This window comes from Triturus cristatus, chromosome 6 (assembly GCF_964204655.1).
Source record: "Triturus cristatus chromosome 6, aTriCri1.1, whole genome shotgun sequence".
NCBI lineage: Eukaryota > Metazoa > Chordata > Amphibia > Caudata > Salamandridae > Triturus > Triturus cristatus.
In genome coordinates this window covers 342065266-342090079 of record NC_140589.1, presented here as the reverse complement: position 1 = coordinate 342090079, position 24814 = coordinate 342065266, and positions in this window count along the sequence as shown.

The following is a 24814-nucleotide window of genomic DNA, read 5'->3' as shown; positions in this document are numbered from 1 at the left end:
CCCTAAAGAGTTAGCAGTTAGATCCAATTTTTGATTAAACCAGCTTAAAATACTACGGAGAGTGTACTATTACAGAAGTTAGCTCTACAAGATGGGCCTGTCTCTCACAAGTAATTGTCTCAAATGTAAAATACAGCAAAGTACTCACATGTATGGATTCTTGGAATGCAGGCTGTTAAAGCACTTCTGGGGAAATATATGAGAGGAAATGTCAGAAGTAATAGGTAAAGAAATACAAACGACTCCTAAACAAATAATATTGGGGATACCTGGACAAACTGACTTAATAAGAAACAGGTCATTAAATTGCATCCAGGGGTTCATTGTTACCAAGAGAGACAGAAAGAGACATTGAGGTATCCAACCAGCACCTCCTCTGGATCAATGCCGAAAATGGATGGACAGCTGTGTGGAAGCTCAAAATATGAAACAACAGGGTGTCCGAGAAAGTTACAAAAATATGAGTTTCCTAGGGGTCACATATTAGGCTGATGTGGAGGGGAGAAAAGGCTCATCGTTCGGAATGTACTACAGCTAAGGAAAACTCCTCGTAAACAGGCAGAAAAGAGCCTTGGGACTGGGGATTGTAAAGAAATATTTTTTTAGGAACCATATAGTGCCTATGATGCTGAAATGTAATGTTTTATTAAAACTAGAAAATCACTGAAAAGATGTTTTAAATAATAATGATTGCAGGCATTTAAAATTAGTAACATGTAGAATATTCTGATTTCTTACCTTTATTGCTCTGAGTTTCAGCTTTGTCATTCCAATCCTTACCCGTGAGGTTAGTCTCTTGTTAGGGGACAGAAAACGCACTTTGTCTCTTCGATCTGAGCCCTTAGACTATAACATCTTCCCTTGTGTGGAACACCACATTCTGACAATGCCTAGAAAAAATCGTTGTAATATAAGCCTCATGACAAAGGAGAACTCTCAATTCCCAAATTCTCCTGCCTGATGCAATGGCTACTAAAATACTACTGTGGCAGATAATACATTTAGGGAAATGGCAATTAATGGTTCAAAAGAAGCAATTTATGAAGCTTGTAGGACTAAAGAAAGGTCCTAGGGAGTTACAGGAGACTGTAAAACTATTCTGCAGGTTGGGAAACTGTGCCAAAGACATGAAGCCCAAGGAATCACAATAGACAGATCTGACCCAGGAGACTGAATAGCCCTAATCACTGTGCACTGAACACTAAAGGCTTAATTACGAGTTTGGCAGACAGGGTTACTCCACCCCAAACGTGACGGATATCCTGTCCACCAAATGACAATTCCAGTATATCCAGTGGAACTTGTAATATGGCGGATGGGATATCCGTCATATTTGTGATTGAGTATCCCTTCCGCCAAACTCGTAATCAGGCCCTTAGTGTGGAAGAGTCTTGACCAAAAAGTTGCCCATCTCTAAGGAAGTAAAGTTTTTGTAAAGTATCATAATCCAAGGATACATACCCCGAAATGAACACTAGAATTCAAACGTAGCCCAATATCTAATATAAGACTTTAGAGTAGCAGAGCGTCTATACCTTCCTAAAGGCAAAGGAACTAACCTGGTATTGCCCAGGTGTTGCAGGCTGTTCCTTTCAGCCTCAAGATCCCTAGACGAAGATGCCAAAGAGTCTGTAGTAGAAAAAGGGGAAGATGAAGAGAAAGACAAAGCCACAGGTAATGCTCAAGAAATATCCTTGGACAGTTCTAGCTTTAGTGAAAACTAAGACCTCTGGGACCACACTGGATTCACCAAAATCAGATTTGTCTGTTCTGACTGAGCCTTTGCCAAGACTTTAGCCAACAGAGCAAAGGATTGAAAGGTATACAAGAGTCTTTTTGGCCATGAAAGAGATAGTGTCAGACCTAGCCCTTTTTTGCAGGGCTATACCCAGACTTTTTGCCTTCTTCCTCCTATTTTTCTCTAGCCTGTTTTTGTTGCCTGTAGACCTCTGGGCACTTTACCACTGCTGATCAGTGCTACAGTGCATATTCTCATTATAAATTGTAATACTGACTGGTTTATCCATGATTGGCATATATGAATTACTGGTAAAACCCTAGAAAAATGCACTGTGAGTGCCCAGTGCCTGTAAATCAAATGCTACTATTGGGCCTGCAGCACTGATTGTGCCACCCACATGAGCAGCCCTGCTCCCATGTCTCAGACCTACCACTGCAGTGTCTGTGAGTGCAGTTTTAAACTGCCATGTCAACCTCACAAGTGCACCCACTTGCCAGGCCCAAATCTTTCTTTTTATTACATGTAAGGCACCCCCAGGGAAGGCCCAAGGTAGCCCCATGGGCAGAGAGCAGTATATTTAAAATGTAGGACATGTACTGGTGTATTTTACATGTCCTGATAGTGAAATACTGCTAATTTCGTTTTTCACTATTTCAAGGACTATCTCTCCCATAGTTTATCATTGGAGCTTTCTTGTAGCCTCTTATAAGTGTAATTTGTATTTGGGAAGAGATAGAGATTTGGATTATGGGTCCCTGAACTCACAATTTAAAAATACATTGTTTAGTAAAGTTGGTTTTAAATTGCGTGCTTGAAAGTGGCACTTATAGAAAGTGTATAACAGGGAAGTATGCCAGGACCTGTATTGTTTTGTCGTCTTTGAATTAGCGCTAGACCAAACTATTTTCATTCATTTGATCTGGTACTTTATTTATACCTTTTTTTTAACGTTTTTTTAAAATCTTTGTTATGTTTTCAAAACAGAAAGAGACTATAAAGTCTATATACAGAAAATACTTGTGTACATATGATTAACAACACATTAAACGACAAAATTGTGTTTTGAATCCACAATGTGAATAAACATTAATGTGAAAAATTATTAGAGAAAAAATCAGAAACAAAACATCCTAATATCTTAGAAGTCTTATGTTGTCTTTAGCCTCTAAGTCAAAATCCTAATTCATATAGACATTATTTCATTAACATTCTACAAATGTTATATGTATCAACGTTTCAATTAAGGAAGAATGGGAAAACACAGGGAAAGCATTGGTGTCAAATACATGGGACTGTTCCTCTATATATAGATAAAAAATGAATTCATAATTCCTCCATGTTCATATCACAAATCATAGTGAAGCCAACGCGTTTCGAATCTCTGATATTAAATATGCAGACTCTCATCAGGGCTCTTGATTTTTGGCAGCATTGTGGGTTTCTGGACAATAGTGTGTTTTTTGTCCGTTCAGTTTTCTTTATCTTTTCTTCCAGTCGGAATTGTTTAACTGAGAACTTCACTGCCTTTTAGTCATTTCGTGTGCCGGCTCTGAAAGCCATGGTAAATACTTAGCACGGTGGATCCTTCGTACTACTTGGGCTCATGGGGACTTTTTAATGAGCTGGAATCCGTGTTTGCTACTTAGTGCGATAGATCCTTCGTGCTCCTTAAGATCACAAGGGCTTTTTAACAAGGTTTGATTGTTTCATACATGAGCTCTCGTATTCGTGATGTGCTCTTTAGTTATGCAGCGCGTCTTTCTTGCAGTTATTCTGTTCTCTCTCATCTGATTCTTTCGAGTGAAGTAGCGGCATTTCCCATTGGAAGCATCCCATCCCATTAATGGCTCATTAATGGGATGCTTCCAATGGGAAACAATGTTCATGAAATAATGTCTATATATGAAATAGGATTTTGACTTAGAGGCTAAAGACAACATAAGACTTCTAAGATATTAGGATGTTTTGTTTATGATTTTTTCTCTAATCATTTTTCACATTAATGTTTATTCACATTGTGGATTCAAAACACAATTTTGTTGTTTAATGTGTTGTTAATCATATGTACACAAGTATTTTCTGTATATAGACTTTATAGGCTCTTTCTGTTTTGAATACATAACAAAGATTTTAAAAAAAGTTTTAAAAAAGGTATAAATAAAGTACCAGATCAAATGAATGGAAATAGTTTGGTCTAGCGCTAATTCAAAGATGCCAAAACAATACAGGTTATGGCATACTTCCGTTATATATTTATATACGCCCAGCCAGAACCTGGTCCATTGGGCCTAACTCCCCTTGTTACCGACTTATAGAAAGTGGGCATTTTCTTGCTTTACCACTCTGTTCCTTTGCCTCCCTGTGGAGTCCACTTTTGAGGGAGGATGACAGTTGGGCTGTTTGTGCATTCACTCTAGACAGTCACACAAAGGGAGCTGAGGTGTGCCCTTCATATCCTTATTGCCCATCACCAGGCCGATGGTTCCTACTGAGATAGAGAGGTGGGAGGAGTTGTCATTGACACCTGAAGGGGGCTGTGCCTGTCCTCACACAAAGCTGTCTCCACCCCCTGTAGTGTATCTGGAGCCAGGTCAGAGAAAGACACGGTCTTGTGCACTTCAAAACTTTCCTTTTAAGTCTGCCTACTTCAAAGGCAGAAACTGGTATCAGTACTGAAGCTGTGACACCATAACTTCAGAACACTACTGGATTAAGGGGAGATTCTGCCAAGAAGAAGAGCTGAAGAAGCTATAGGAGGGAACTGACACTCTGCTTGTTGCTGTGTTGGGCTGGTCTGCTGCTCGCTGCTTTTGTCTTGGAGAGTAAAAGAACTGGACATAGCTTTCTGTATCCTGCTTGCCAAGGTTCTCCAAGGGCTTGTGTGTGCTTGCCTCCTGTTAAGAAGTCTCAGGACCATCAAAGACGTCATCTACAGCCCCTGAACTTCTCTGCTGGGAGGTCTGACCCGCTAAGTGGTGCCAATTCGAGTTTTGAAGCCTTTAATGTGGCTTTGTGGCAAAGGAGCCCCAAAATCCAGGCATCGACCTTCAGAGCCTGTTTTTCCCACAGCAGTCTTGCCATGCTGTTGAAAAACCAACGCACCGCTACAGTGTGGCTGAAGAATCGACGAAGCGCCTACCGTGCAGCTGAGAAGATTGCAGCAACCCAAGTTCTGGGCATCGTGTCTCCGACGTACGAAGCACCTGCTCTGACTCCGACACATTATAAACAATGGGGTAACCCGATTAAGTGCTTGGACCTGGGTATTGATTACTACAGAGAACAATGGTCCTTGACCAATAATTCAGGAGTAACTTATTTTGTTTAACACAATAATCAGTTTAAACATTTCAGAGCTAGCAAATGTCAGCTCACACTTTATATTCAACCATTTGGAATTGCAAAAATGTAGAAGACGTTCAACAACCAATTTACAAAACAATATTTATTCAATTGATAAAAGACACAACATGGTTCAGAAAAATGGAGAGGGTCGTAAAAGGAAGAAAGGTTTTTCCAAGGGGAACGTGTAAAGGAGTGCATGGGTGTCAAAAAATTCAAAGTAGGGGGACATAGAGTTTTAAAGACTGTACATAGAATTGATACTGAATAAACAGTTTGTTGTAGCCTGGCCAATCACAAGATAAAGTTTGGCAATTCACATCCAAAACCAGAAGATTTTTTCTTGGTTGGAATGGGGGTGACAGGAAATTGTGGTCCAGGTACACATGGGGGGATTTTGTCGACGTTTCGATCCAACTTGACGGCAAAGAGGGGTATTTTAAACCTCAGCCATGCAGATCTTCCTCAGGACAGGGGGTGGGAGGGGGCAAACCTAAAACGTAAATTAAAAATGAGCAGAAGAGTGGAAGAAGTGCGATATGAAGAAATATCTGGGGAGGCAGACAGAAATTATTGAGGGGGCACGTCCAAGGGTTGCCCAAAAAAGCTTATTTAAAGGTTGCACACCCAGGGATGGGGAAAGCTCACCTCATCAACCGTGTCAGGTACCCGAAGCGTCCAGGGGGTGCGGCATCAACTATATTCTGTATATCTTGTTGTTACCCTGCTCCTGAGGCGGAAAGCCGGGAGAGTGCTCAATTTTTAAAATTACCTTTGTGTTCTTGTGCTTTTAAAATAATCTTAATCACCGAAATTACCTGAGCTGGCAAGCGGGGTCACCGCTGACAGGAAACGGCGGGGAAACGCTACCCCAGCGCCTTGCTCCGATCTTAGGCCACGCCCCCTCCGGAGGCCACGCCCACCGCCCACGGCTTAAAAGGGACGCTGATTACAAGCGTCACTACTTGTTGTTACCCTGCTCCTGAGGCGGAAAGCCGGGAGAGTGCTCAATTTTTAAAATTACCTTTGTGTTCTTGTGTTTTTAAAATAATCTTAATCACCGAAATTACCTGAGCTGGCAAGCGGGGTCACCGCTGACAGGAAACGGCGGGGAAACGCTACCCCAGCGCCTTGCTCCGATCTTAGGCCACGCCCCCTCCGGAGGCCACGCCCACCGCCTTTCCACTCTCATCCCATAAAAATGTGCCTCCATAGGAAGCGCAGCGGACGAGCGCAGCGGGCGCGCCGATGGCGCGCCGAAGGCGCGCCTAAGGAAAGCCCGTCTGCGCCCGTCCGCGACCGACCGAGGCCAGAGGCTGGTCACGCTACCCCTTTCATCCATTATTCCAGCTCGCAGTTGACCAAGCTACAAGGCAAGTGGCCATTAGCGAACGCCACCGTCAATCAAATTACCAAATATGGTCTCTTATCCACTCAAACTTCATCCCAATCGAATGCCCAATCCCTGCCCCGTACCAGTTGTCCCCTAGCCTCGTCTGTCACTGACCACCCTCCCACAGCCGTCTCCGCAATGTATCTTAATACCAGATCGGCAGTTAAACATCAGCTCGATCTTTTCTCGGTATTGGAGTCCCACAAGCCCGACATACTCTTCCTTACTGAGACTTGGTTCTCGGACAGTTCTCTCCCCTCCGTACTGGCTATACTCCCTCCAGCCTATTACGCTATTCGTGTCGACCGTTCCTCTGGAAAGCCCGGTGGAGGGGTGGCCCTGATTGCCCGCAAAGAACTTGCGTTCCAATCTTTAGCATTCCCCTCCCTGGGCTCATCAGACTGTTTAGTTGCCCGTTCACCTTCCCTGACCCCCCCTCTCACGTGTGTTCTTATTTACCGACCTCCATCTTCCCCGCAATCGTTCCTTCCCAACTTCCAAGACCTGATGGCTACTCTAGTTGTCGACCATTCTTCCATTGTAGTCCTCGGAGACTTCAACTTTTGGCCCTCAGACCCCGAGGAATGTGCAACTTCCAAGGAGTTCTCAGACTCACTTCGCTCGCTCAATTTTATTCCCGCGGTCCAAGCTCCCACTCATAGACTGGGACATATCCTAGACCAAATTTGGTACCGAGACTGCCCGGTCACTTCACTTTCCATCTCTCCCTGTGTTTGGTCGGATCACTTTCTGATCACCTTTTCTTTATGCCCCCATTCACTTCCCAAACCCCTTCCTGCCAAAAACGTCTGGGCCCGGTCTTGGAACCGCGTCGATGCAGCGGCTTTGTCGGCCACACTCTCCTCATCTAGCCCCGACCTCTCAGGGCTGCCATCCTCAGCACAAGCTGAATCTATCAACAGCTGGCTGCGGGCTGGCTGCGACTCCATCGCCCCTCTAAAATGCATCTCGTCCAAACGCTTCAAAGATGCCAACCGATGGTTTACCAACGACCTAAAGACTCAAAAACTCAACCTCCGCCAAGCGGAACGTCTTTGGAGACGAGATTACTGCCCCACCTTTAGACTCCAATACACCACCCTCTTAGCCCAATATAAGAAGTCTATTTTGGAAGCCAAAAAGGCTTACTTCTCATCAAAAATTCATCTTGCGGAGAACCGGCCCAGAGAAATATTTTCCATCGTCCAAGACCTGGCTTATTCTGACAGAGCTTCTCTCAAACCCCTTCCTTCTCAATCACTTTGTGACTCCCTTAATTCCTTCTTCCTTGATAAAATCAGTACGATCAAGGCCAAGATTCCTCCCCCATCTTCCTCTTTTACCGATCCCCACTGCCCTTCTGCCGTGGCTCGTTTGGACTCCATTCCCCCCCTCACAACCGATTCTTTCACTTCTATTCTCTCTATGGTTAAATCCGGCTCCCCCTTGGACCCCTGCCCTGCCTATATCCTGAAGCAGGTTTATTCCCACTGCCCTATTCCTCCTCTCTCGTTTCTCAACAGCTCCTTAGCCCAGGGTATTGTTACCCCTGCACTCAAATCAGCGGTGATTGTACCTATTTTAAAAAAACCTGGCGCGGATTCCTCAAACCTTGTCAATTACCGCCCCATATCCCTTCTGCCCTTCCTGGCAAAGGTGCTGGAACGTCATGTGGTCAGAACCTTGAGCCAATTTGTGGAAAGCCACAGCCTCTTGGCCCCAAGGCAGGCTGGGTTCCGCCCCGCACACTCAACCGAGTCAGTAATTATATCGGTCCTGGACAATCTTCGAGAAGGTATGGATTCCAGTCAGCCCCAGGCCTTGGTCCTTCTCGATCTCTCCGCCGCATTCGACACGGTGGATCATACCATCTTACTTTCACGTGTCGAGGCGGCGGGAATCGGAGGGACTGCCCTGTTATGGCTCTCCTCCTTCCTGAGTGGGCGTACCCAAGCGGTTCGCCTGGGCGAGTATTCAGCTGACTATCGCCCAGTCCAGTGCGGGGTCCCCCAAGGATCCTCCCTATCCCCTCTGCTATTCAATCTTTACATTGCCCCTCTTATTTTTGCACTACAGCAACTGGAGGTCTCTGTCTACAACTACGCAGATGATCTCCAGCTTATTTTTTCTCTCTCTCCCTCCTCCCAGTCAATTGCTAATTTTCAGTTCATCATGAGTTTTATCCAGGACTGGATGAATTTCAACCACCTGAAACTCAATCCCGACAAAACGGAATTGGTGTTGACGGGTGGTTGCTCCAGTCCATGGTCCTCCTCTTTCTGGCCCTCCTCTCTAGGCCTTCCACCCACGCCAGTCCCCTCTGTCAAAACTCTGGGATTCAAAATCAATAATCAACTCTCTCTCCATTCTCAAGTCAGTGCCGTTGTCTCCTCAGCTTTCCTCTCCCTCAGGACTATCCGGAAAGTTTCACGTTTTTTCTCTCCATCTGCCCTTAAACTAATACTTTTGGCCATGGTGACGTCTCGCTTGGACTATGGCAATGCCCTTTATCATGGCATGCCTGCGTACCTCGTGAGGCGCCTACAACTAGTTCAAAGCCAGTCGGCCCGACTGGTTTTTAACTCACCCAGGTCACAACATGTTACTCCCCTTCTTAGATCCCTCCACTGGCTCCCTGTTCGGCAACGCACTCCTTTCAAGCTTGGCTGTACCATCTTTAAAGCCCGGTCTGGCATTGCCCCGGCTTTTATCAACACAGCCATTCAAGACTATATCCCTCCTAGAGAACTGCGCTCTACAACCCAGCAACTGCTGGTGGTTCCTCGCTTCAAACGGAAAAAGTGGGGAGGTTCCAAATTCTCCACCACGGCCCCCGCCTTTTGGAACTCTCTCCCACTCCAATTGAGGTCTTGCTCCCAATATCCCTTATTCCGTAAAGGCCTCAAAACATTCCTCTTTACTGAAGCCTTCCAATCTTAAACCACCTTGATCCCTTAGCTCTTTTGCCCCTTGAGCAGCAGTAATTGCATAGCGCCAAGAAACCGCCTGGTGTACGAGCGCTCTATAAATTCTTTAAAACTCAACTCAAACTCAAACTGTATATGACCTCAATTGTAGTTGTGAATCATCACTTATTGAGGTTGTGGTGGGAATGGCATCAGTAGCTGAAAAATATTAACACCTGTAGTTGTCATGATGCCAAGAAGACAACCTGAATTGTAAAAGGAAGCTAGGGGCATCTCCACTTACCCGCAATAATGTCGCGCTGGGTGAGCACAGGCAGCGGATCTGGTCACTAAATTGGTTAGGGCCACAGCCTAATCAATAGAGCTGAAAGAAAAGGAATACCTGTTAAGGGATTATTCCATCAGTGTCACAGGGAGGGATAGTGAACTCTGTGTAATGGTGAATGAATATTACCTTGTGGTGCTTCAAAAAACCAGCTTCCTCACTCCAAGACAGTTGCAGCCAAATGGTAGCAAAACCACAGGAGTATTTAAGTAGTGGAGGAAAGGGTCGGGGATTTCAATTAAGGGCGGTGGTTTAACCACAGAGAGTCTCTCTTGGAACCCAAAGAGAGAAACACCACTGACCAAGAGAGGTTGGTTTGCGTAACCACCTTCTGCACTAAAAGCAATACTATCAAGAAAATAATAAACAGCCACTGGCATCTAGTGGCAGATGCGCTCGGTGGCTCTCCTTCGCCTATGCATGCCTTCCGGAAAGGTAAAAATGTGAGGGAGCATGCATTTGTAGGTAGCACCTAAAACATCCAAGTGCGAACCATGAGTATCTAGTTGGGAGAGACTGGGGCAAAGCCAAAAGTTAAGGCTGACTGCGATGGAGTGTGGGTAGGATACAAGAGGTGAATTGGGCTCTGCTTACCTTTGGACTTGGATTTTTGTTTTGAAGAAAAGTCAATGGATGGTAGAGTTCAGCAGGACAAGGCTGTGGCCGGGAATGAGTCGTCGTAGACAGGAGCCTGCTGGGTGGAGTCTTGGTGAAGTCGTCGACGATGACGGAAAAAAAACCTCACAGCGGGAACGCTGGATTTCCAGGATGAGGACATTGTCATTGACGATGGAGAGGCAGCCGTCATTGATCCCTGTGAAGATTTTTCCCTTCAGATTTAGACAACGTTTTGGAAGACGGAAACTCCCAGCAAAATGGAATTGTAGCAGAAGGGGGCTTTACAAGGCTGGATACTATCACCGAGACATCCCACTGAACTCCTGTTCAGTGAAATGTCTCGAAAAACATGCTGTAGAGAAAAACATAGAGGGAGCTAGGGCAAAGCCAGGCCAACTAGTGATGCCTCTTGGGTGGATCTGCTTGCAGATAGGTCCTGGTCTTCTGTTGGTTCTCCATCCAGGAAGGTTTTGGTAAAAACTTTTCTACGTCTCAAGTTTTAGGGTTAGTCAGGAGTAGCATCTCTAACACCCCTTGCAAGGCTTCAGGACCTGGGGACACCACTTGGGGGGGGGGGGGGGTGTTAGGAATCACTCCAGCAGAGGCTCAGGAACTCATTATGTTTTTGTGCCTCACACAGGAGGCCAGCCAACTTGCCCTTGAAGTAATTTCTGGTAATCCTGGGGTCAAGGAGATTATCCAGCTCTCCTTGAAGCAGCAAGACAGTCTTTCAAGCAAGAGGACAGTCCTCTTGGTGTCAAAGCAGTCCTTCTGAAGTCTGAAGTCCAGGAGTGTACTGAAGAGGTGCCCTCAGGGTCCAATATTTATACCTGCTGCCAGCCTTTGAAGTGGGGGTTGCCCAAGCATCTCTCTTCTGCTTCAGTGTGACCTTGACCCTGCCCTTCTGACTCATGTTGGTTTCTGTCTCTTGCCATTTTTCTTGTTCGCTGCTCGTTCTGCCCCCGACTCGGTAACTGCTTTTTTTTTGTTTGTTCTGTTTGTTCTATCTGCCCATGTCTCTGTTTAACTACTCCTTTTTGCATCCTTTGTTCCTGTTAACTGACCCGTATTACATCATTTACGCCTCTTACTGTTACGTCTTGCATCTTGGTCTCTTCTGGCAGTTTTTACCCTCCCGACTTGCTTCGCCAATCATGTTTTCCTGTCCTGCCTCTCCCGCCGGTCTTTCCCGCTCTCTTTGCTGGACTTTCTTGCTCTTGTTGAGCTCACCCACAGCCTCCATGCTCCTCTCATTCTCCATTAAGCCTTCTGAATGGAGGTTGCAGTGCGGTTGCGCCATCAGTGAGCCAAAAACAAGCCTGTCTGCGCCTGTCCGGACCTGGACTATGGATAACGCCAGGAACCCAGGCCCAAACACCCCCCACAACTTCACTGCCAATGAGCTCTACCTGGATACCGCCATGAATGATACTGCTGAGCCGTACCTCAATCCACGGCCCCTTTGCTTGCTCATATTCCAACTTCACCTGCCTACAATCAAACACTTCCACTGCCCACATACACACCACATCCCTCACCAAGTCAGAACTCAAGAACTGCACTCACATAGCACCACCCACTCACCACGCACAACAATACTCACTCACATTCATGTTCCCAAACACACGTTTACTCGGCAAGTACTCCACTGAGATTTAAGACCTCATTTACTCTAACACACCGGACCTTCTCTTCCTCACCAAAAGCTGGCTCAACCCCACTTCGACGCCATACACCGCCGCAGTCATCCATACTGTATACATAATTCTGCACCAGGACCGACCCCATAAACCAGGAGGAGGACTCGCCATCATCCACAGAGACACCATCAAATGGAACACATGCACTTCAAGCTTCAGACGGAAAATAAAACCACTTTCAAATATACACTTGCCTACTGGCCCCAGGACCTTGTACCCACTTTAGTAACCTCCTCACTGCACTCCTCGCCATGGGCACCAAAGACTTCATACTCCTAAGCAATCTCAACTTTCATCTTGACGGCCCCACGGACTCCAACTCCATGGACTTGCTTAAAAGTCTACTGACCATTTGCCTCACCCAACTGGTACTAGGCCCCACCCTCATTGCCGGACACACCCTTGATCCCATCTACTCCTCAAAAAACCATCAGCCGACCCTGAAGTACTCAGCAACTACTGACCCTTGGCACTGCTCCTCTTCCAAGCCAAAGTCATCGAGAAGACCATCAATAGACAACTCTGACCACCTAGTATGTCAGAAACTCCTGGATGACTTGCAATCAGGATTCCGCACCAAAATAGTGCTCATCACTGCCACAGATGACATACGCACCATCCTTGACCGTGGACAGATGGCCCCCCTCAACCTCCTTGATCTCTCCACTAACTTTCGACACTGTCTCCCACCACACACTAATCACCAGACTACACACAGAAGGGATACACGGAGCAGCACTCAAATGGGTATCTTACTTCTTCTCTGGAAGAACCCGTGTCAGGCTCTCTCTGTTCACTTCAGAATCCAAGGACCTCATCTGCCGAGCCCCACAGGTATCATCACTCATCCCCACACTCTTCAACATGTACTTGACTCGTCTGGCAAACCTCATGAAATCTCACAGAATCAACATCATCTCCTACGCCGACGACACCCAGCGAATAATTTCCCTCTGAGACAACACTGTCACCACCAAGACAAACTTAAAACATGCATCACCAGCAGGGCCAATTAGATGAAAGAAAACTGCCTCAAGCTCAACAATGACAAAAAACTGAGGAGCTGATCTTTGTGAGTAAGAGCTCACCTTGGGAGCACGCTAGGAACCTAGGCCTCTTCTTAGACACCAACTTCACCATGAAATCCCATGTCAATACCGTTAACTCCTCATGCTTCTACATCCTCCCCATGTTATGCAGAATGTTCAAGTGGCTTCCACTGGACACTAGACATACCATCATGCAGGCCCCGATCACAAACAGATTGGACTATGGCAACGCACTCTATACGGGCATTCCAATCCATCTCCTTCATAGACTTCCATAACGCCGCTGCCATGCCTGTCCTCGACCTCCCGTGACGAACCCACACCACTCCTAAGAGAACTCCACCAACTCCCCATCCAGAAGCACTGTTAGTTCAAACTATTCACACATGCATTCAAGTCATTACACAGCACAGGGCCCGCATACCTCAATCATTGGCTTCAATCCTCAAACCCACCAGAGATGTTCGCTCAGCATCACTCACACACACACCCTGCATCCACAGAAGCAGAACAGGAGGTCGATCATTCTCCTACCAAGCTGCCAAATCCTGGAACAGCCTCCCCCAACACATCTGGGCCTCCTCCTCACTTCTTTGTTCCACAAGAAGCTGAAGACCTGGCTATTCAATTACTCTTCTTCTGGGGCCATGGAAACTGCTTGTATTCAGGCTCAGCCTCACCACACGCCTACGTTGCCTACTCAGTGTCTGGATACCCTCATGGGTGACAAGCAGTGCTCTACAAATCCACCTTACATTACCCCCATATCTGGTTCTTGAAATTTGTTCCCTTCCCCTAACAAGGCTCCAAGAAGGCTTGGGTGACAAAAGCCTGGTGTCAGGGTCCTTTGTGTGTGCTGAATGCAAGCCCTTTCTAATGTAAGTGTGGCAGAGAACAGCTCCGCCCTCAGCCATCCTGGCAGGAAGGACCATCCTGCCCATACTTAGTCCTCTATTGTCGTACTGTCTGGGAGGAATATACAAAGCCCAACAGCAGAGCCATTCACAGTCATCTAACTCAGGGCATGTCAGAAGGCAGAAATGGCTAGGACAAGAAAATGAAATTTATTTTAAAAAGTGGCATTTACAGAATTGTGACTTGAAATCCATTAAAGAGGGTTTTAAATTACAATTAAGTTTAGACTAAACATGACACTTCTAGTTGCTCCCACTCAAACGTTAGCACTTATTACATCTAGTAAGGCAAGGTAAGTATATGGGAGCGGTAGGCCTTACAGTAGTGAAAAATAAATTTAGGAGCTTTTTACTACCAGGACATGTAAAACTTTTACACATTCCCTACTTTTTAAATACAATGCACCCTGCCCTGAAGACTGTTTTATAAGTTTTAAAGAGGAAGTTTTAGACCTGCAAAAAGTGTATTTTTAGTAGGCCGTGATGGGAGTTTAAAACTTCCCTACAGGATGCAATTGCAAATGTGAGACATGTTTTTTTTTTATTGTAAAACTTTTTATTTTTTAATTAGAGAAACAAACATCAGCGTTTCAATACCCATTGCAGAAGAAGTAGTACATCAGGCATCGTGGGAACAGCAGACAAAATACAGCATACAAATTATACTTTGGAAGGTCTAGGGGGAAGGGGGATCTTCATTTCTGAGGACAAGGGGCGGCTGACATATGTCTCCCCGGTAGGAGTTCCACAATGCCCAAACACGGGTCCATTTCTTGGGACATTCACGGGCAATATATACCGATTTTTACCGAAACATTGCCCAGTTCAAGTCTTTTTCCCAATCCTCCACCGTAGGCGGGAGCGGTGCTCCCAATCGCTGGGCAATGTTTCTTCTGGCGAGCATGAGCCCCAAAGTGACCCACTGTGTTAGGCAAACATTCAAATCTGTTGGCTCCCAGACATTTAGTAAGCACCTATGGGCTTCCATGCAGAGGCGCACGGATAAGACGGAGTAAATAATATCATGAAGGTTACGCCAATAGGATTGGATCTGCACACACTCCCAGACAATATGCATAAAGGTACCCAATTGGCCACAGCCTCGTTTACAGTCCCCACCATCAGCCCTCCCCATCTGCAACAGTTGTGTCCCCGTTACATATACCCTGTGTAAGAGTTTTAGTTGAACAAGTCGGAGACGGGCTGGTATTGCCAATACCCTGGGTGAGGAGACTGCTTCTTGCCACTCCTCATCGTCCATTTCTATGCCGTTCCTGGACCACTTCTCTCGAAGGGCCCGGAGAGGGTCTGGCATGTTGTTTACCATCTTTTTGTATATCAATGAGACAGTGCTGTCAGGAATATGGCCATCGAGTACCCTATCCTCTAGCGGGGAGGAGTCAGGTGGCGTGGTCCCAGGTTTCAGATGAGTGCGTAGTGCGTGTCTAACCTGTGTGTAGTGGAAGAGTTACGAGTCAGCCAATTTGAACTGCTTTTGTACGATGGTAAATGACTTAATGTCTGATTTGTCCCCTAGATCTCCTATGCGGGAAATGCCTATGAGATCCCACTTGTCGAATCCCTTACTCCTCCACAAATCTCCCAGTTGCTCAGAGTCCCATAATAGTGTTGCAAGTTTGAGCCTGCGCCCCCATCCGAGGCATTTAGTGGCAGTGTGCTAGACGTGAACAGCATGTTTGGTGGGGCCTGTTAGTGCGTAGTGCCGGGGCCTAGAGTAGAGGGCTCTATTAAAATTTCCTCCAGAAAGGAGCCATTTATCCATTCTAAAACCCGGGTCCCCAGGTTGAGTGTAGGTGCAGTGATTGATAGGAGACAAGTGGGCCGCCCAGTAGTACAGTTTGAGATTGGGAAGGCTGATGCCGCCATCATACCAGTTCAGGGAAAGTTTACTAAGGGCAATGCGCGGTTTGCCATTCCATAGTAGATCCCGCTGGAGGCCTTCCACTTCTCTGAAATAGGACACAGGTATCGGGTGAGACATGTTTTAAAGTACTACTTTAGTGGGTGGCGCAATGAGTGCTGCAGACCCACTAGTAGCATTTAATTTATAGGCCCTGGGTACATGTAGTTCCATGTACTAGGGACTTATAAGTAAATTATCCCATCAGGTGTCAGCCATTTTTACCAGGGTTCAGGGAGAGAGTGCATGCACTTTAGCACTGGCTAGCAGTGATAAAGTGTACAGAGCCCCAATGTCAACAAAAATTAATTCAGAAAACAGAAGAGTTAAAGACAAAAGGTTTGGGGAAAAACAATACCAAGGATGTCAGGTCTAACATGTGGTTACTGTAATAAGTCCATAAAGTCTCAACCATTCCTGAAATGAAGTAGGATAGTCTTACAGCAGAACAGTAAGATGGTATTAAAGGTGTAGCATATGGTGTCTAGAAGGGACCACCTTCCCTAAGTATGTTCAGAAAAGACCTCCCATTAATGTAAATTCTTGTGATGGAACAAGATGGCATTTAACAATGTTGATTAGAAATCCATGTTCCACCAGTGTCTAGTACATAACCCCAGCATCTTTCTGAGTTTTTCCAAAAGACAAAGCAACAATCAGCCAGTCGTCCTAGTAGGAAAAACACTCTGAAACAATTACCATGCAAAAAGCTACAGAAGTATACCAAAACCTTTTAAAGGCTCATTGAGTTTAAGCAAGTCAAAAAGTAAGACCCTCAAACTGGTAATGTGTCTCCCTCACTGCAAAGCAATTGCATCTGTGATGCCGGTTGAGATTCAAATAAGGCTCCTGTGTCGACTGATCTATATATCTCCAGCACCACTGACAAAGTCCTTCCTCACTGGAAACAACCTTTAATCTTTCACTTCTTTTTGTAGCAGACATTCTGGAGAAGGGGGTCAATACCTAATAATTGCGATTCAATTACTTATATTTGCTTCTGGATTCTGTTTTTTGACACTATAACAGCATTGAAATTTCCCTGTTGGCAGTTTGAGAAGATATCTGGCTTTTCTTAAACCAGGGCAACTGAGCAGCCAGTTACCTGTTGGATTAGAGTGCTTCGTTTGACATTGTCTATCATAAAATCTTAATTCAATGTATGAACCATATCCATATTAGAGACAAAGGCCGTCTTTTACAGTTTCGCACATAGAGTACGCTACCAAACCTACTCTCCACATTTAAAGTCTGGGAAACCATCATGTTTCCACTGGTGTTGCCCTTGCCGGCTCTGCTGGTGGGAGCCTTAGGCAGACGACCGAACACAGTTTGGGCTATTGGTTTAATTACCTCAGACCATCCACCATATTTAGAGTAGGGAGTCCAACATAATTTGTTTTCTGTTCACTGTAGACAGCCTGGCATTCCTGAACAGAAAAAATAATAAAATACCTCACACTCTGGGAGAAAACTCCCAAATCAGGGTGAAAACAAAAAAGATGCTGAGTGGCTGTAATGGCACTGGTTCCTCTGAAGGCATAGCTATCTCTATCAGACAGGCAGAGCTATCTAAGTATGACATCAGGTAATCCACTGGGGTAGCAAAGGTTATTGCCTTTGCCATCTTGGCAGACAGCATTGCAACTGCCAAACCCTAAATTAGGGCTAAAGTCTTCTCCTGGTTTTAATCTTCTAATGAGACTGACAGCAGGTTGCACATTTTCCTCCTTTCCACTCTGTTTCCAAACTCTTCTCAGTGGCATTTCACAGGGCTTCTTCCACCAGCCCTAGGCAATGCAAAGTTTACATCTCTCCTCTAATCACTCAAATTGTTTGGCTTTCCCAGCATGTGTTACACAAGTGACACCCAGATCATGTCTTTTAATGTTGATCAGTCTAAGGATGCCTCTGCAAAATTTCAATCATTCAAGTGTGAAATAAAAATTGCTCTAAACTCACCTGAAGCCCAAAGCATGCTTCTTAAGCAAAAGTAAAAATAAATAATAGTTATCACAAGCCGGAGAGACAGAACTTTGTCTCACCAATCAATTGGATATCAATTGCTAGTCATTCACTAAATTTTACAAACATTCATACATTTTCTACACATAGGCATTGAAAGCAGAATACATGTAAAATATACCGAAATTTTAGATAATGGTATGGACAAGGGCCCTTGTTTTTTATGGGAAGAGCTAAAACTGTTGTTGGAGGCTTCAAGGTAAGTATTTAAACTGCATTTATTGCGTAAGTGATATGGGGCAGCAACAGAAAAGCAATTGTGCCCTCTGGTTAGTACCTTCAATTGTCGTCCCCATGTGCAGACCATTCCAGAACCCACATCACCACACAACTGGGTTCTGGAATGCTCAACACATGTAGGACATGCACCAGACATAACACACTTCCTACCTTCCAACTGAACACAGACACAATGAATTACAACAATCAGAGAAGCTAAAACATGTGGCTAATGCTTCACAGAACCATCTGGCATGTGTCTCCTAAATAACATTACAAATTATATCGGACTTATTTAGAAATAAGAAGTAAGTAAAATTAGCATAACATATATGAATCATGATAATACAAAATCCTTATACTTTGATGTAAAACAACAACTTTTCCAGTGAATCCATCTCCTTTGGTGAGTGCATGATTTCTTAAATGTAGCTTTGGACCAAAGAGTGTGATCATTGTTAACTCTGGCATTAGCAACTATATTGTTTCGCTCAGCAGTAAGTTGCCTTCAGTTTACATCACTTTGACCACTCTTTCACAATTCCACCACTGACCATTATCAAGTTTTACTGCACAACCATCCGCACTTATCTCTGCCACTTTATGTATGCAAGCAAACTTCTGATGTCCTTTTATAACTTGGTTCATGGGTAACTCGACTCGTACAGAATCTCCAACAACTCAATACCTAACTTTAGTGCTCTTTAAGCTATCATATCTGCCCTTACTTAAGGAGGTTTCACTACTCATGATGTTGTTTTTTGCTCTATAAAGGATCTGAACGCATTCTCTTTCAGGTAACACTCTTGACGGTCCTTTAATCATGGTCAGCCTTTTAGGAAACAGCAATACGTTTCCTCAAAGCCATAAAAGGTCTAATACCAGTGACACTGTGTGATGTATTGCGGTATGCCCACAGCATTACCCTCAAAGACTTGTTAACACATGAACCTGAACTGACAGCACCTCTGATCCATTCACTGAGCAATCTGTTCATCCTCTCCACATCGCCATTGCTCTGAGGATGATACAAACTGCACTTCTTATGCTTGATACCAGCATCACACAAAAAAATCCTTAATCTCATAAAATATAAATTGCACTCCATTGTGCGAGATAATTCTGAATTGAAAGCCTTCCCTTGAAAAAATATCTGTAAAAAAACTCAATCACACTCCTAGTAATGGGTTCCCTTAAAAACCTTAACTACAGCCACCTGGGAACATAATCTACCATGACTATAACATATTTTTGATGTGATGGCGAAAAATGGAAAGGACCAAGAAAATCAATGCCTAATCTTTCCGATATGTCCCTGGGACATTCTACTCTCCCCATAGGAGTCCTGCATTGCAGACCCTTGTCATTGACTTTACATACCATGCATCTCTCAATCCAACTCTCAACACCCCTATCCGTTGCAGACGACAAAAATGTTTCTCTCAAGCTCTTCTTGGAAGCTCCCGTACCAAGATATCTATCATAAAATAACTCCAACAAACTGTTTTGGATTTTACATGGAGAATCTAACTTGTCATTTCAAAATAATATGTCCTTTTCCAGTATAAGTTCAGTGTGCACCTTGTTGTAAGATTTGATAAATAGGGGGTAGAGAATGTTTACATAGCCTTTCACCACATAGATTATAATTTTGTCAAGTTCGCTATCATCAGACAGTTCTGTTCTCCATTCATTTACGCTCACATGCTTATAAGACATCTAAGACACACTTGCAACAAGACATTCAGTGTCTTCTTCATTCTGGTCATCTAAACCCATAGGCTGTGACTCCTCACTAGCAGGCAACCGAGAGAAGCAGTTTGCTCTTTTGGTTTTGTTGCTAGGTAAATGTTCCACATCAAAAGGATATTCCCAAAGTTTAGAACTCAATCGTATTAACTTTGTGGTGGCTTCAGATGAATTAATATTACTCAATGGTTGTAGTACGTGCACTGCTGTGGTTTTTTATAAGAAGAAATTTTATCGGTTATAGATTGCTTGAGATTTATTCCGTGCTCCCGAGTGTCACTTCTCTGAGCTGGGAGTGCATATATAGAACAATGCGTGGTTGCAACCCTATTGGTTTAGGGTATGTCCTCAGGGCACTGGTGTATAGGTATTTGTGTTTTAGTTCTTTGTTGCAATAAAGTTTCAAAGACTTTCAATTGGTGAACTTTCGTTTATTTCATCACGTATGTTCTCATTTTTAAGAAAGATGCGGGTTCAAACAAGTGCCACGATCTTACACAACCCAATGCATTTCGGCATATTGTAGCCTTCGTCAGGGGTATATCTAGAAACAAAAAACCAATGTGTGGGCAGTTTTAATGTAATGAAATTATGTTTATGTCAACTTCCATAAATTTATACGAAATGAACGTACACATGGCACATACCCCAGTGCCATGAGGACATACCCTAAACCAATAGGGTTGCAACCACGCATTGAATTAATATTACTGCCATTCAGAATTGGGACCAATGGTTTATGGTCCATCGATAGAAGAAATTTTGTCCCCCAGATGTATGGGCTAAATTTATCAATAGCCTGTTGGACTGAAAATGGGTCTAGCTGACTCCCTGCAGCATTGTGCGAGTTAAGTTAGCATTTGCGGCACCATTTTGTATCCAGCCACCATTTTGTATCATGATCAAAATATAGTTCCTGTCTCTTACTGTCTGCCTCAGCAGAAAACAGCCTTGATCGTTTCTCTTTATTATTCAAGGTTAAGTTTCGCTGCACTAATGAATAGATCATTCTGTAAATGCATGCCTTTCCCATAGGTAGGCCTGCTCCCACTCTCAAAGAGACGGGTGGGTAGAGTAACCTTGAAACTAAGATAGCGCGTCCTGGTCTCGGGATGGTAGCCCATCCTTCTGTACCTCCTTTGTTCATCAGCGCCCAGGCTGGAAAATTCCAGTCGTGGCGGGTCTTTAGGGATGTTGGAAATGTATATCTGATTTTACCATGTGGACGGGGGTCAGTCCCTTGGCAGCTATCTAAGGAGGTTGGTTGGACCGGACTCCGCTCAAGTGTATGATTAATAAAGAAGTTTGTTTTGGATTCTCTACTGTATGACTGACTCTTCATTTGTATGGAAGGCTGAGAGGTGGTCGATAGTGACTTCCTGAAAGCCCATGTACAAGCGAGCATTTCTCTTTCTATTACTGAATACTGACGGTCATGGTGCTTTACTGTACAGGAAGCAGAGGCGATCTTGTGGTCATCGCAATCTCTGCCTTGTGAATAAAACTCTCATATCTCCCTGAAAGCTAACAATTGTTCACAATCTATAGGAGTGGGCACCTTCTCAATCGCCTCCAAAAGTGCTGGTCTCAGTTTAAACTAATTCCCAGTGATCATGTGACCAAGATACTCAACTATACCTACACCAAAAACGCACTTATCCTTTCGGAGTTAAGTACCTCTCTCCTGGAAGGCATTCAACATGTGCCAACCTCTCTATTTGCTCTTCCTCAGTTTCCCCATAAATCAGAACACCAAGACTCCCTTTGAACCATGTAAAATTTGTCCCATCAATCTCTGGAAAACTGCTGCCACCAAAGCCAGACCAAGCAACATCCTACAAAACATGAACACCCCATCAGGGGTAACAAAAGCAGCCAGGTGCTGTGATTCTTCAGTAAGCACCACTTGGTGATACGCTGATTGCAAATCAAGTTTATAAAGAACTTTGGTTTCAATCAAAGTAGTAACCATATTATCAGTCCAAGGCAGGGGATGCTCATCAACCCAAATCACCTTATTAAGGCAACATAAGTCAAGACACATCTTCATTTCTTACATTTTTATGTGCACCACCACAATGGGCGACAGCCATAAAGAAGATTCAACAGGTGCGATCACACCTTCCGTACACATTTTCTGTAAAAGGTCAGTTGACTCACCTTGTACACTTTAAGGCACAGATCGTAGTTTGTGTTTGACTGGCTCATGTCCTTCCTTTATCTTGATGACATTTTCAAAATCTTTTATTAAACACAACTCCTCCTTAAAAACCTCAATAAAAGAGGACAAAAGTTCAGATAACCCATCCACATGAGAGACATTCTCAGTCTCCCCCAACCACAAAACTTGTTGGGGACACTTAGGTTTCAATATGATCCCTAAACATCCTCGGTGGTGCCATCCCAGAATATCAGGTCCCTTCACAGATACATACACTTTCCCATGCACTATCCTGTTTCTGAACTCAATGGAAGTTTCAAAGAGCCCTTCAAGATCAATCTTGGATCCATTGTACCCCCCCAGGCTGAGAGTTGATCAACATGGCAGTTTGCAAATGCATAAAATGAATCATTTTAAAGTAGCAAAACAATTTCACACATGTCTGAGGTTGCAGAATGGATAAAACACAGCTCTCAGAAACTGAACAGCAAAATAACTGAGGTTTTCTTCTTTCGGGGCACTCCACCTAATTTGGAGCTTGGCCTGGTGACTTCCACAGTTGGTCTTTCTCCTTTTTGCCGCCCTGACAGCACTTAATATTTTAGATACATTTGACACATCTCTTTTGCTAGTTAAGCAATGAAGACTGCATTTATAGTATTTTTCCCCAAATGTGTATCCAATGAAAAGTTATCCCTCTCCTGCGCTCTGATCATCACAATACAGTTACCTAGGCACAGGGGAGTAGACAGAAAAAATAAATACTCCCAATGGCTGCGAACTGAACTGTTTCTCCCTAATAGGGTTATCCTTTCAAATTTTCTAACTTGACTCTGTTTAATCCCTTCTTCTAGCACGTCGTTCCTCTATCCCTTCTTTTCATCTCTCCTCCCGCTTCCAATGTCTTCCTTCTCCTTTTATCTCTCCCTCTTCCATCTACGACTCTTCTCTCCTTCTTTTCTTTTCACCTCTCTCCCGCTTGCCCCCTTCCTATTTACAACAGCCCCTTTTATCATCCCCCCTGCTTGTCTTGCCTAATCTCTCACTTCCAAACACACATTTGCCTGTGCCCTCATCTTCCATCCATTTTCTATTTTTTTCTTTCCTTTTCTCACTTGTAACACCTCTTTCGATTTGTCTATTTCTCTCCACCAACCCCTCCATTTGTCCCTGTTTGTCTATCTCATCCTTCTGCTTTCCTTTATCTCTCCCTCTCTTTCCTCCATTGTTGACAGTTGAAATAACAATAAACAAGTTTTGGCCAGTGTGGTACCCCTGATTTGTGCCATATGTACAGAAATTTGGACACAAAAAGTAATGCAATTGATTAAATAAAAACAAGTTAGACAAAATAATGGCATGTTTAGTATTTTTCCTCCATAAAGTAGTAGAGTATTATAAATATTAAGTATGAAAAATTAGTCTTGACAGATACAAACAAAGTTGGAACACTTTCTACATTGAGCTACATGCATTTCTGGTGTTATAAAAAAAGGTGAGTGACGTAATATTTGCAGTCCTAAAAGCCTGGTAGTGAAAGACGTATTCGGTCTTGTTCCCCATTCTCATTTTCAACTTTTAATTACACAAGCATACTTTTAGTGCTTAGAAAGAGCAGATATATATTGAGCACAAGCATTTGCAATGCAATAGGTCTCGCATTTGCGAGAGTTTAAGTTATTGGTATTGTAATTGATAATGCCTTTCATTTATGTTTTAAAAACCAACACATAAATAAAAGGCATTGTAATTTACAATCCCAAGAGCTCCTCAAACTGTAGCAAATGCGAGACCTATTGCATTGCAAATGCTGATTAATGTCATGGTAGGCATATGAAAAATGCTATATAAAAGTAAAATGGAGGAGATTTCAGCAATGCTTCAAAACATTTTAAAGATAGACAAAATGAACGACTAGTGAAAAACTGAATGTAAAACCAAGATAGTGGCCAATTTTGCAGCGTTGTCAACCAAGGAAATGAATTGCTTCAAGTAAATAGCTGTTTTGGGAAGCAGTTCACTCGGAGGTTGGCGCGCATTAACGCTTAGCCTCTCCAGTGACAGGGCACAGTATCTCAGCAGCAGCGCCCCACATTGCTACGCCATTTCCATATTTAAAGACACCGACGTGCAGAGAAACAGATGCACGTTCGAGCTAAAATATATCTGTTTGGCACACACATTGTTTCTTTTCTCACACAGATATGCCATGGTAAAGTACACCAAGATTTGTGAGGGGTTACCCATAATTCATTCCTCGAGGCTAAGCATGCCCATTTATTTGTAGTTGGCTGTCTGTGTTGCCTGAGTGCTTGCTGGCAGCCACAGTACCATTCGTGTTTTATTATAAAATCTCTGTTTGTCGACAGGTGTTATTTAGTTAACTTTTATGAAGAACAAGAGACAGTAAATCGAGATGAGATCTGCCCTGGTTGCGAGCAGCAGCATATGTTTCCAATTATGGAGCCCGTGTCTGGGCACGATAATTGGAAACATATGCTGCTGCTGCGCATAACAGACACCAATAGGCCTTGGGCGGAGCAATGCCCCGCCTTTGGCCAATTGCATGCTGTCTTTGTAAAAAAGACGCACGGAAAGGCCAATAGCGTTGCCCGAATGGAAAAGGACACGCTCGTGCGTGTGCGATTCCTAAACCTCCTACAAGAGGTCTCTCGCTGCGCGAGACCTAAAAAAGGAAACAGGTTTGAAGTATGTAGGTCAATCTTACTA